Here is a 13,712-nt window from a genome sequence, read left to right as displayed (position 1 = left end):
ACGGACTGGTGGGGCGGGGAGCGATTCCCTTAAGGAGCCGGTAAGGAGCTACTTATCAGCTCCTCCCTGCCCCACTGCTTTTCCAGGCACGGCACCTGGTCCCCAACCAGCCACACGAGGCTGTGGCACTGTTCCCTGCAGCCTCTGCACAGCATCAGCATGCAAATGGCCCTGCTGGCCCAGGAACCAGAGTTGAGGGAGGAAGCTCCTCCCTCAAATATGGCATGATTGGCTGTGCGGATTGTCCTTCTGTCAAGTGTCTCCCCAGTCCTCCTGTTGACATTTGGAGCATCTTCACCTAGGTTCTAGTGATGAGTGAACTCCCCCCAGCTCACCTTACAATTGGTGCTCCCCCAGCCCCCAGTTCATCTTACCATTTGGTCCATGGCATCTCAAGCTTTTCCCTATCTCTTTTAGAGAACACTCAAAGACAATTCAGGGTCTTTTCAAAGTTGTTGTTTTTTAATTATATGGCTCAGAAAGACAAGGCCTAGAAGAGCAGCCTGGGGGAAGTGCTAGCTTTGACAAGCCACTGCAAGCTGTGGCTGGACTTTGATTCCTTTCTCCCAGTATATAACCAATGAGTGAGAGATAAACAGCAGTGTATTGGCTAGCCACAACCTAACAGCAATGTACCTACCAGCAACTGTGCCCCGTTTTCACAGAGTACAGCTAACTATGTAGATCATTCCTCTGCACAAACTGGTACGCTGGCTGGAGGCATTTGCTGCTCCTTGCAAGGCAATCACTGGCCACTTACTTCCTCACATGCCCGAGCAGATGAGTGAGTGGCAGCTACAGCCATTGCAGGATCAGCCACCACCTCTGCTTGCTTTCCTGCCTACCCATTTCTGAATTCAGAGGCATGTGTTCTTTTATACATATCATTGGGTTGGGTGCAATAAACCTGGTTCAAATTCAAAAACTAAGCATAATCACCCCACACATTTTAAACTGCGCCCCCCCCCCACCTCTGGGCTTCAGACTGCCATTCAAAAGGGGCAGTTGTTGCCTGTTTAAATAAGAAAGATCCACTTTTAACTTAAGAAAAAAGGGGAAATTTGAGCAGAGATATTTTACCATTTTTACTCTCCCCCCCCGACACTCTCTTGACCTCCAGACAGGGCTGGACTGGGGGCACTGAGAGGGCGGGGGAATTATGTGGTAAGGGCGCCAATTTTATTTATTTATTTATTTATTTGATTTTTATACTGCCCTTCCGAAATGGCTCAGGTTGACTATTTTTTGAGCAGAATGGGTGGGTTTCACCATACTTTTTTGGTTTCATTAATTAATTAATTTTTTCTGTTAACTTTTGAGGTCCGACTTCTGTATTCTGTTACTTATAGGTTACTATAAATATTTCAAATGAAGTATCACTTGTAACTATTAAGAAGCACAGTTCTATACTAATAAAATAGTTTGGATATATGTGTTCCTATGTAGTCCAGTTCCTGCAAGATTGTTAGAAACTGAAGTGGATGGCTTCTTAGTAGCACTACAATAGCACTGTTTTAAGTTCTCTCTCCCCACTAGGGGTGTGCACAGAACCGTCTGGCCCGGTTCGGTTCGAGGCTGGACCAGTTCGAGGCCGGACCAGCTCAAGGCTGGACTGGCCTCGAACAGAACAGACCAGTTCAGTCCAGCCCCCATCGAAACCACCCCCACCCAGTCTGGTCTGGTCCGGACCGGTCCGTGAACTTTTTCTAAAAAGAAATTTTTTAAAAAACGTAAAAGTAACTACCTGTAGCCACTTCGGGGGGCTTGCTGTAGCCGCGCGGGGTGTGTGTGTCCCACACGGGTTCCCTCTCCCCCCGCCGGCCTTCCTCATCACCTCATCACATGATCGAGTAAGCGAAGCCTTTTTGGCCCTTTCGGGCCTCCGTAAAAGCGAGCGGCCACCATTTTGGCAGCCGCCGGGCATGCACAAATGCCCTCTGCAAGGCTGTGGCCTTAGGGGATGGAGCCATTCCGGGAAGAGCAGAAGGTTCCAAGTTCCCTCCCTGGCTGAGAGAGATTCCTGCTTGCAACCTTGGAGAAGCCACTGCCGGTCTGTGTAGACAATACTGAGCTAGATGGACCTATGGTCTGACTGAGTAAATGTCAGCTTCCTATGTTCTTATATACTTCCAGTTCAGAGTAGGAAAAGAGTGTATATTGAAGCATTAAATTTTGAGAGCCAGCATGGTGTAATGGTTAGAGTGCTGGTCTAGGACCGGGGAGACCCAAGTTCAAATCCCCATTTAGCCATGATACTAGCTGGGTGACTTTGGGCCAGTCACTTCTCTCTCAGCCTAACCTACTTCACAGGGTTGTTGTGAGGAGAAACTCAAGTATGTAGTACTCTGGGCTCCTTGGAGGAAGAGTGGGATATAAATGTAAAGAAATAATAAATAATAAATAAATAAATATGATTGGGAGTGATTGTGAGAGGGCAACTGATAGGAGCCTATCCATTTACATCAAAAGTAATCGTATGCACCCTTGATCTCCATGCTGGAAATTCTAATGCATGAAATGGCTGTCAGAATACTGGCAAAACATTATAGGAGTTCTTGTCAATGCATAATCCACTTCCATTGCAGATTGACTCCTTTGTCATCTTCTCTTTGCTCCACTTAAAGCAGGAAACATTTGGAAGTGAGCCACAACAGATTAGGAGGAGAGACATTTTTGAGCTAGGAACCATTCCTAATCCACTCCTAAGACTATGAGTAAAATACAGATAGAGAGAAATATTTTTAACTGATATTTTAAGAATATCTCCAACCTCAGATTAACATGAGCTGCTAGTAGAAATACTGCCTGGAGTTGCCAGGCTCAGGGAGATAGGGTGGGGGCATTTTGGTTATTCTCTACATTAAACTTCTATAACAGGGGACTCATTTGTTTTTATTTGCATATATATGGTATGAATACATACAGATTTACTGATCTATCTGTGCAAACTTATAGTCTTAAATGACTGAGATAAATCATGTAAGCTGATCATGCATCAAAGTCATGAAAGGAACTACAAATGCAGTGGAATAAGTTATTCAAAAGTTGAACAAGTGGAGGTGGTTTAAAAGACACTCATCACTTGATGCACCTTTTAGGCTAGGACTAGCCTTTGCTGGGGATATAGGAACATAGGAAGCTGCCTTATACCAAGTCAGACCATTGGTCCATGCAGCTCAGTATTTTATAAACCAGGGATTCCCAGCCTTGGTACTCCATATGTTGCTGAACTATAACTCCCATCATCCCCAGCTACAATTTATTGTGGATGGGGATGATGGGAGTTGTAGTTCAGCAACATCTGGAATACCAAGGTTGGGAATCTCTGGTGTATACAAACTGAACGAACCGGTGTCCCCTTAGCTAAGCAGTGTTCAAGTACGGTTCGAGTTCAGTTTGAACTCGAACCCAACTGGGCCAGGTGGTTTTGTGCACATCCGTACCTGAGACCTTCTGCATGCAAAGCAGATGCCGTTCCACTGAGTTATGTCTCCATCCTCATCTATTCTCTTATGGGTAGAGGGAAGGAAATGGAAGTCTCCCAGGGACCCTGCTGATATGGCTACTTGGCAAAACCAGCTCTGTGATTGTAGTGAGATCTACGTGTAGAACCTGTTGTGGGATAAGACCCTATGCTGTAGCAAAGTAATGGAAGATCTGACCATGCTCATGAGTTTTTCATCAAACAGAGCCTAGGCTCTAGACTCCTTACAGGATACTCAATAGCATACTCTAGGGAAAAGAGTTTGGCACATTTTGGCTTGAGGCTTCCTTATCCTTTTCCATCCAGAGGATGAATTGTTCCATTTCTCACCAAAGGGATGTCATTAATTCAGGTGTCGGCATTATAAATGTGTCTTCAGCTGATATGTTCAGTGTGTCTTTCATGTCAGTCTCTCTCCATTTTATGTTGCTGCAGCATCAACTATTGCAGTCTGCAGCCATTTCAGCATTCAGAAAAATAATTACCCAAAGTGTAATTAAATTAATTGACCAGGAAAGTGATTTTGTGGAGATAATTAAAAATAACACATGTTTTGATGCATTTATATTGTAAAACACATTGGACTAGAATATTGAATCACACCCTGCACAGCCATCCATCCACCCAACCAGCCAAATAACCAAATTGAACCAAAAAAATCTAAATATTTATGGTGTACTTATTCTTTTTAATTATCTGTCTGTTTAGATTGTGTCCACGGTGTCTCAGTTTTCTCCTCTTCTGTACACTAAGATATCAATAAGCAGAAATATAACAGAATACCAAAGGCCTACTTGATATACAATGCAGTCTGTAGTTTTAGAGGCACCATGTAAAGTTTTGCCATCATGCTTCAGCCTGCCAAAAAAAATAACCATAGGAAATGCTGGATGTGCTTCTAAAATTTTCCATTCTGTGTATCAGAAGAGACTTCAACCAATGTGAGCATGAAAGAGGGGTTTGTTCCACTTTAATTGTTAATTTAATTGCTTACATTGCCATGATTCCAGGCTTGACAACACACTCAGTTAAATGGGATGGAAACACATATTTCTGTGTGCAGCTATGTAGAACTTTCAGTTACAAAGCAACAAGCAGCACAGCAACTGGACGCGTTAACATGGGCTGGGCAAGCACAGAATCTGCTCATTCTAAATCAAGTCTTTTGGAAACAAGAAGTGCAGTTAAAAAAACAACAACCTTAAATCCCTTTGATTTATTTCAGGAGGATGTAAAGGTAAAGTGTGCCGTTGAGTCAGCTTTGACTCCTGGCGCCCACAGAGCCCTGTGGTTTTCTTTGGTAGAATACAGGAGGGGTTTACCATTGTCTCTTCCCACACAGTATGAGATGATGCCTTTCAGCATCTTCCTAGATAGCTGCTGCCCGATATAGTAGCAGCAGGGATTTGAACCGGCAACTTGCTGCTTGTTAGTCAAGCATTTCTCCACTGCGCCACTTAAGGCGACCAGGAGGATGTAACTGAACCTAAATATCTCTGGACTGAACTCCATGGCAATGTACAGTTATACAGGCAGAACCTTGGTTTCTTATCCTATAATAATTCTGCTGTTGCCATTGTTGCTCCTTTAACTACAGGTGGCTGGGGCAGAGCAAACAATGGGGCGTTAATTAATATTGATGCTGTTGAACATCTGAAACATTCAGATCCGGAATCTTTCAAAAATAAGACACTAGTCTTGATGGAACCTTGGTTTGATCCACTGTGACTACTGGTAAATGTTATTTAAGAGTTTTTGTGTGAGAGTAAGTAAATAAGTAAGTAATCTGACCACAGTTTAATAATTGCAAAGGAATGACAGAGGTGAGGTCAACATAGGTTATGCTCTGAACACTGTTCTCTCAACAGAACTCTTTTTTTACGCAGGTGATCAGCCAGTTGCCTAGCACCATCCAATTATGTTGTAGCAAAATGTTCAAGTGGCATCAATATCACGTAACTAGTGTTTTGTTTTGTTTACTGTGTGAAATTAAATGCATGAGAAGCTAGTGCTTAAACAAAAAGACACGGAAGAAATGCAATTTACTGGCTTTAAAAAAAAATCTGAACAGCAAATGGGCATGTTTTTAACAAGCAGATTCTGGTTTAGATTTTGAAGGTAACTTTAGGAGATTCCCCCCCCCCCCCCAATAAGGATAACATTCGTTTTAACAAAACTCTGAAACCAATTCCACTGGTAGGCTTCATTGATCCCTTCTTGTCACATCCCTGATGTCAGTGACTGACACCCAGGGAGAAGGGGCAATTTCCACTGATCTCCCTTTCCTCCCAAAAGCTCACTGTACCTCTATAAAATATATCCTTGAAGTCTGTGAGACTGCCAGGGACATATTTTCAGGCGGAGGACATGCATGTTGGTGCAAAGTTAGGGTGAATGTCAGCACTGTTGCACCAGTGCAAGGCTGGTCTGGATGTCAGCCATTGGTTAATAAAATGACGGTATTCAGAACCAGTGATGGGAGAGCTCCTCCTGAGTCAAGGATAAGCCAAGCTATTTCCACCCAAAAGGGAAATCGCTAGGGTGATTTCTGAGCCAACCCAAATCCAAACTCAGTAAAACCCACCTCATGAGCCCCTAATCTTCTCCCTCTCACCCCCAGCTCCCCCTTCCCTTCAAACCATGCTTACAATGCCAAGTTGATAACCATACTTTGGCCATTGAGAGAGGGAAGAAGGGAAGCCTGTCCTTTTAATCTCTGACACTTGGAGCACTGCCCATGGCTCTTGGCAAAAACCATGTTCCAGGGGCTATTACAACCTCAAAGCCACTGGACAGCTGAGTCAGAAGACATTAAGATGGGAATTTTTCTGCAGCTTGGACTTTAATCCAAGCCAGAGAAGAAACAGGAATGCCTAATCATCTTCTTTGAGGCAAACATTAGGAGTCTCCAAGCTTATACCTAAGCCCCTGATATGGCAAACTTTTCCAGCATCTCTACTCATAAGAATATAAAAATAACCCTGCTGGATCAGGCCCAAGGCCCATCTAGTCCAGCATTCTGTTTCACACAGTGGCCCTCCAGGTGCCACCAGGAAGCCCATGGGCAATAGGTGAGGGCATGCCCTTTCTCTTGCTGTTGGCATCCTGCCTCTGAGGCTGGAGCTGGGCTATAGCCCTCAGGCTAGTAGCCCTTGATAGACTACTCTCCTCCATGAATTTATCCAAACCCCTCTTAAAGCCATCCAGGTTGTTGGCTAGATGTTGAAATGACTGTATTCAGAACCAGTGATGGGAGAGCACTACTCAAAAAAGTAGTTCAAGAAGAAGATGGAAAGAGCTTTCAGAAGTTACTGATTGCCACTTAAATTCTATTGAAATGAATGGCTTACAGTCTTAGCAACTCTAGATGCATCACAGATGAAGAGCCCTGTTACAGTGAAACCTGGCCCATTTCTCTTGCCATCCCTTACTACATACGGCTGCTTTGAATGATATTTTGCCAGCCCACCTCTGATAGTGGAAGTGAGCTGGGCAGGGAGAAAAGCAATCTCCTCTTCACTCTCACACCTGGGAAGGGAATGGTTAAGTAGTAAGGACTCAGGCTAGGCAGAACATTGCAGTGAGCCCTCTTTAGACTGGAAGGATTGACAGTGAACCTTGCTGAGAGTGAAGCATATCCTGCTGAGCTTTCTACAGAGCAAACTACTGTGAGCAAGGCTGTAACTGATAATTGCTCCTCTGCATAAGTAACAATGTGAAAGGCTGTGTAGAATTAATGTTACATAGAAGAGCAGTGTAACTAGTGGGGGAGAATAATTTAACTGCAGAATTTACGGGGTCTAGTAGGCCATCTAGTCCAACCTCCTGCTCAAAATCCAGAGCTGGATCATCCACAGTGAGTTTTTCACACAGTGCTGCAGCATTCGGAGTTTGCCAGGGAAGCCACTTTGAATAAGAATCGGGGCATTACAAACAGCAGCTTCCTATTTGCATGCTTACATCTCAAAAGCTTGACTGGTAGCCACTCTCCCTTCATCCCGAAAAAGCGACTGAAATACAGGGCTTTGTTTTGTTTTTTATCCTGGACATAAAGTGGGCTAAGCTTAAACTCGGAAGGAAAAATCAGAGTTGTGTGTGAAGTGCTCCCAAAGATTTTGCAGGGATTTCAGTGAGAATCCGGCTGAAGTGTGAAAGCACACACTCCCTTCCAGGGGAGATTTGAAGTAAAAGCACCATGTGAAAAAGCTCTAGCACTGCAGTTGACTGTTCCACTTCAGCCTGAAGATTTACAGCTAGGGATGTGCATGGAACCAGTTCAGAGGCCCTTTATGGGCCTCTGAACTGGGCTGAAGAACTGGCGTTTCCGGTTTGAAGGCAGCGGGGGTGTCGGTTCGAAGCCGATTCGAAGGCAGTTTGAAGGTGGCAGGGGTGTTGCTTTAAGAGCAGGGGAGGGTGCACTTACCCCTCCCACCACTTTCCTCCTCCAGCATCCTTTGTTAAGAAAGCTGGTCGGAGTGACAGCATACCTCCCTGCTTCCCCGTTGCCCCCACTGGCCAGATATGGCCAGAAGTCCCCAACGGACCTGTGCACACTGGCACATGCACGCGCACATCGCCTGTACATGCATGCCAGTGCACATAGGTGTGTCGGGGACGTCTGGCCATAATCGGCCAAAGGGGGCAACGGGGCGGCAGGGAGGTACGCTGCCACTCCGACCAGCTTTCCTAACAAAGGATGCCGGTGGGGGGGGGAGTGGCGGGAGGGATAATAAGTGCACCCTTCCCCACTCTTAAAGCAGCGACCTCTGCTGCCTTCGAACCACCCCACTGTGGTTCTGTACACATTCCTACTTACAGCAAGGGAAAGCTTATCTCCACTCAGTAATTGACTCCATGGTCCAACTGCTCTTACCTTTAAGAGGTTTTTCCAGGCCCATCCCAATGAACCGGTTGGGTGGCAGGGGGGTGCTGTACAAGATGCAGCTGCCTCCAGTTCCTAGAAACTCCATTGCTCTCTTTCTTATTCTGCCCTGCCCTAGAGTTAACAAGTGCTATGCTGCTTGCAAGCTGGCAAGCAGATACAGGTGTGCAGGCTGGTCATGCAGCCCTCAGGTACATAGTTTCATGAGGCACAGTGGGCTTCAGAAAGAAGGTGAGCTAATCAAATATCACCTTTCCCCCTTGCACAATGAGGTACCATTATTCTGGATGTCAGGCATTGCTGCAGAAACAGTGCCAGTCTGGATGTGAACCGATGTCTGCAATCCATGCAGAGCAATCCCATGAATGTTTACACAGAAGTAAGTCTGCTGTGTACAACTGGGTTTATGGTCAGGTAAGTATACATACTGCAGTCTTAAGTCCTATTGACTCAATGGGACTTATTTCTAAGTCAAAAAGTGAAGAACTGTGCTATAAATGACTTTACTGCCATCTCACATGATATTATGCTGTTATTTTCAAAGTCACAGGCTAAGCATGTAATCCTTGGCCTTCCTTTTCTGCCAGAAACATGACTCTTAAGGGTTTACTTTCAGCCTTACTATCAAAGTTCTCCATGACCTTGGGCAAAAATAAAATTAAATAAAATTTCCCTTTCTTCTTTGCTAAATACTATTGTGTAATTGTATTTAAATAATTCAGAAGGATATTGAGATTCTGTTTGCTTAGTGCTTATAAAGCATGCAGTAATCTTTATATGAGAGGAACTATGGAAGATGCAAAGTATTACCCCATAATTCTTTAACTTCCCTCTTCACACATATTTCTCAAGTGTCAGGAAACTGCAGGCATTATACCTTAGTTAATTTCAGATACAATCATCCATGGGAAATGTAACACCACCTTAGGGACAATACGTTTTGCTGTTGACTTTTGTTGGTTTTGCTTTCTGCAGGACTAGAGTTAGAATGGATTATGATCACATCCTGCCTTGTGTATGAGCTCTACTTTGCTCATTGTCGTCACCGCCCAGCGAAGCTGTGGGGACCATGCAAGAGATGACTCCCCTGAGAAGCTAACTGAGGCAATCATCTCAGACATGCATTTGGAGGGAACTTGTAGGGGTGGTGGTTACAGAATACGCCCCGGAAGCCCCTGCTTCTATCTCCAATTTTTTGTCCTGGTCCTGGGTGGGAGCCAGCATTGCTGGCACTGACCTGCCCTCCTTGGGCTGGCCCCACCCTCACTTCCCAATGCCGGGTGTCACTCTCTGCTCTTTGCAGAGCATGTCACCACTTCCATGCGCCTGGCAGGAGGCTGCCTGGGCTTTTCCGCACTGCCTCACTGGCAGTGGTGGCAGCAGCAGAGGCGTAACTAGGGAAAATGGCGCCTGGGGCAAGCACTGAAATGGCGCCCCCCCCCCCGCCCGCCCCCAACATACTACATTATACTTAGGTTTTTCCTCACAAGTGCCCACCGCCGCCGCCAAGCCAAGCCACTGACTGGCCGCCAGGCGCCAGCAAAGCAATGGGGGGGGAGCACAGGCGGAGCGGAAGGGACCGCTCGTGGGGAAGGGGGCACCAACGCGCTCCCTTGACTGCTGCAGCACTGCAGCACTGCTGCACTGAGCAGGAAACATTTGTATTAACAAAAAATTTTAAAATTTTTTTTAAAAAATTGGTCATGGCGGCGCCCCCCACATGACCAGAAAAGATGGCACCAGGGCACGTGCCCCCCCTGCCCCCCCTATAGTTACGCCTCTGGGCAGCAGCATTCTCCAGCCTGTACTTCCACTGGGTCTCCTTCCCTCTAAGTATGGGAAGTGAGGGAAGAAAGATATGCTGCTGCAGCCACCAGTTTAATAACGAGAGAGCTCAGGAAGCAGCTCTGGGCTTCTTTCTACAGGGTGCAGGGTACAAACAGAGGAAACATTATCTGCAAAGAGCAGTGAGAAGTACCTGGGCTTTGGAGGTAAAGGTGGGGTGCAGCTAATGAGAGATGGCGTTACATCATCTATGGTCCAGGGTGTGGTCAGAGTGTGGGGAAGGAGCTGGTTTTTTTTGCTCACCCTCAGGCACAGACAAGTGTCGATTCTGCACTGGGACCTGCAAACATAAAAAACCTCATTCTTCGCTGTATCTCATTACAACATTGAAGATTGAACAAGAGTGTCCTCTTTGTGCTGATTTAGTGTGTCAAGGTGTCCGTGATAGAATGGAGGACCAGTTTTGGCAATTTCTCTCCAGTGATGAAACCTCCTTTCCCTGGAGGTCTTCCAAAATCCCCAGGTTGGATATCTGCCTTAAAAAATAAAACACATTTTATTTTGCATTAATAATTAGCTGAGTTTCTAAAGGCAGGGATTATTTTAATGTACTATATTCTCTGTGTGTCTTTGGCATGGGAGTGTTTGAGAAGGTAGCCAACCATCTTCATAGGACTAAATCACATCACAGGTTGAGACAAGAGTTATCAAGTGACTCACTTGATCATTTGATATATCTTCTTCCCAGTTTTGTGTTCACATAATAAGAAACCTCATCCTGTGATAGCTAATCCATAACTATCATTTCACACAACTTCATTATTATCCCCTTGTAACTGGTTTTACCATTTGACTCACAATCTGTTCATTCATATGACTATGACTGTCCCTCAGAGGGATGATAATATGTGTATTGATTCATTAGCTCCTCCACTTATGCAACCTTTTCCTTCAAGACTACAGAAAAGTTTTGAAAAATATTGCCAACACATTTTGTCAATACATTTTCATTTTCTGGCAGATCTGGTATTTTGCACAGATATAGAAATAACGGGAGCAAGAAGTTGTTCTTGAGATAATCTCAGTACAATGAGATACAGTACAGAAAATAGTGACTTATATAGCATGCGGACCCACTCTTTCATTAGTGAGGTGCGCACACTGCTCTGTGAGTGTGGAGAGCCCATTGGTCTTCTTGCAAATGCACAAAGCTTCCATGGTTCTTAAGAATCACACCATCGCTGCAGGCTGCTTCTCCATTGGGAATTATGGGAGATACTGTTGTAGATCCAGCTCCAGGTTGCATTGACCTTTTGCACCAGTAACCCTAATGACCACTAGAGGCATTGGGAGTAGAGATAGAGAGTTAGGGTCTCCTTCTCTTTCCTGTTTATCTCTGCCTCTATTGCCCCTCTATTGATAGCATGCACTCAGGAACTTCTTGGGGGTGACCACCACCACCACCACCACCACCTCCTCCTCCTCCTCCTCCTCCTTCCCAGAATGCTTCTAGCTTTCTCTCTCTGAGCACCATGCTTATATAGGTCTCTCTCTGACCACCATATAACCAGTAGTTAGATATAGGACTTTCCCGATCATCATGTACTTCTGAAAAAAGTAGATTAGTGTAATCTTACATGAATCTCCATGCTTATCATTTACAAGCTGTTGCACCCAAGACCCTGTTAACTTCTGCAGCATCCTACTGCGACGACACGATTCTTAAGAGCCATGGAGGCTCTGCACATTTGCAAGGAGCAGCAATGGAATCTCCACACTCACAGAGCCAGTGCATGTGCCTTGCTGATGAAGAAGTGAGGGTGTGATGATTGGCTAGTAAACACTGTCAATCAAGAGGAATTTAAACTTAGGAACCTCCTCCAGAATGAATTCCTAAGGGAGGGGCTTTGGAATGGAGTGAGCAGATGGCTATACAATTCAGTTGGAGTTAACTGACAGGTTCAGATACGGCTTGGATGAGCCAGAGAAAGGATTAGTTAGGGCGAGAGAGAGGTTCTCTGGTCAGGGGCTCTAGAGCAAGACTAAGGGTAGAATTGGGAGGTTGGTGGGCAGGCTTTACACACCATGCATGACCTCTGTAGACAAGCTTGACTCTCAAATGTAAATGATGGGTGTGTATGGTTGATTACACAGGATATGTAGAGATCAGAATGACTCTAGATCCTGTAATGTGACTAAGTTCTGCCTTATAGCTAGCAAAATTCATTTAGAGCGCATTAAGAACTAAATATTCTAAAGCCTATATGTATGTTGCCTCCACTCGCTGGATATGTTGCTGCCATACATAGTATAGAATACAATACAGTATGAGATTTAACACTGCTCTGTATTAATTACATAATTTTGCTGTCTTGCTACCTTTATACTCAGTGCCATTCTGTTATTAGTGTTAACTTATATATATAATTTTATGTTCATGGTTTTATCTTTTAGCTTCTTCTACTTATTATACTAAGTAATTTTATAGAGACTTTTTATTATTTTGTAGGAGTAGATTGTTTGAACCGTTTTTGTCTGTTTTGCTGTTATGCTGGTCAAAGACCAAAAATAAAGATTATGCTATGCAGAATATATAGCCAGGAGGGTTGTATCCCAGTACAAGTGTTGAAAGTCTAAATAATCTTGTTATTTGTCCCCAGCCCCCAGCCCAAAAAGACACAGAGACATATATTAGGTAAAAGGGCCACCACTTTATTGACCAATAACATAAAGCATGGCGGACTGGAACACAGGGGAGATTAATCACCCCCAAACAACAGTGCGGGCCTAACCAGGCTGGGATAGGCCTCTGTCGCCCTTCTCCATACCTTTCAGGGTGACACACCCTGGCTCAGGAAACCGGCAGGTGTAATCTGCCCATCTCCCTCAAAGCCAACCCCTTTAGAAAAAGGGGCTTGGATACTTCTAGGGCTTCACCCACCCCGGACCGCTCAGCCCAAGGGTTGGCGAAGTCCTGAAGCCAGTTTCATATCACACCATTCTCCCTGGGCCACACAAACCACAAGTGAGCAACTGACCAATCCACCTCTTAAATATCCAAAGGTGCTCACCAATCATCTAACCCGCAAATTACCACCCAGCCCGCACTGTTCCTGCCGGGTTGTGACCTACCTAACCCTAACTAAACCACCCCAGCACAGAACAGAGTAGGCGGAAAAAACCCCAACAGTGGCCAATGCACTGAGAGCAAAAAATTCCTACTCGGCCCTCAGCACGGCGACCAGTCTCTGGACCCGCTCTGCACCAGGGAAGGGAGGGTGGGGGACGCTAAGCCCAGACTGAAAGTTTGGGGTGGGCAATGCCTCACAATGGCCGAAGCCCCGCCCCCTGATCTCCCCTGGGCCAATGAGCAGTCTTCTTGGGCCTCGTGCAGGGTGTGGCTGGGACAAATAGCCCCTCCCTCCGCACGAGGCCAAGGGAAGGGGCATTCTATACAATCACTTCAGTAACTTGAAAGTAAATCCTTTGTTGATGTACTGACACAATCTTAGATAAGTACTTGAGTTTGAATACAAGTTGGAAATATAAGAGTTGGTGTTG

The sequence above is a fragment of the Hemicordylus capensis genome, chromosome 4 (genome assembly GCF_027244095.1).
Source record: "Hemicordylus capensis ecotype Gifberg chromosome 4, rHemCap1.1.pri, whole genome shotgun sequence".
Classification (NCBI taxonomy): domain Eukaryota; kingdom Metazoa; phylum Chordata; class Lepidosauria; order Squamata; family Cordylidae; genus Hemicordylus; species Hemicordylus capensis.
The sequence above is the reverse complement of the archived record's forward strand: the minus strand, read 5'-3'. Positions refer to the sequence as shown.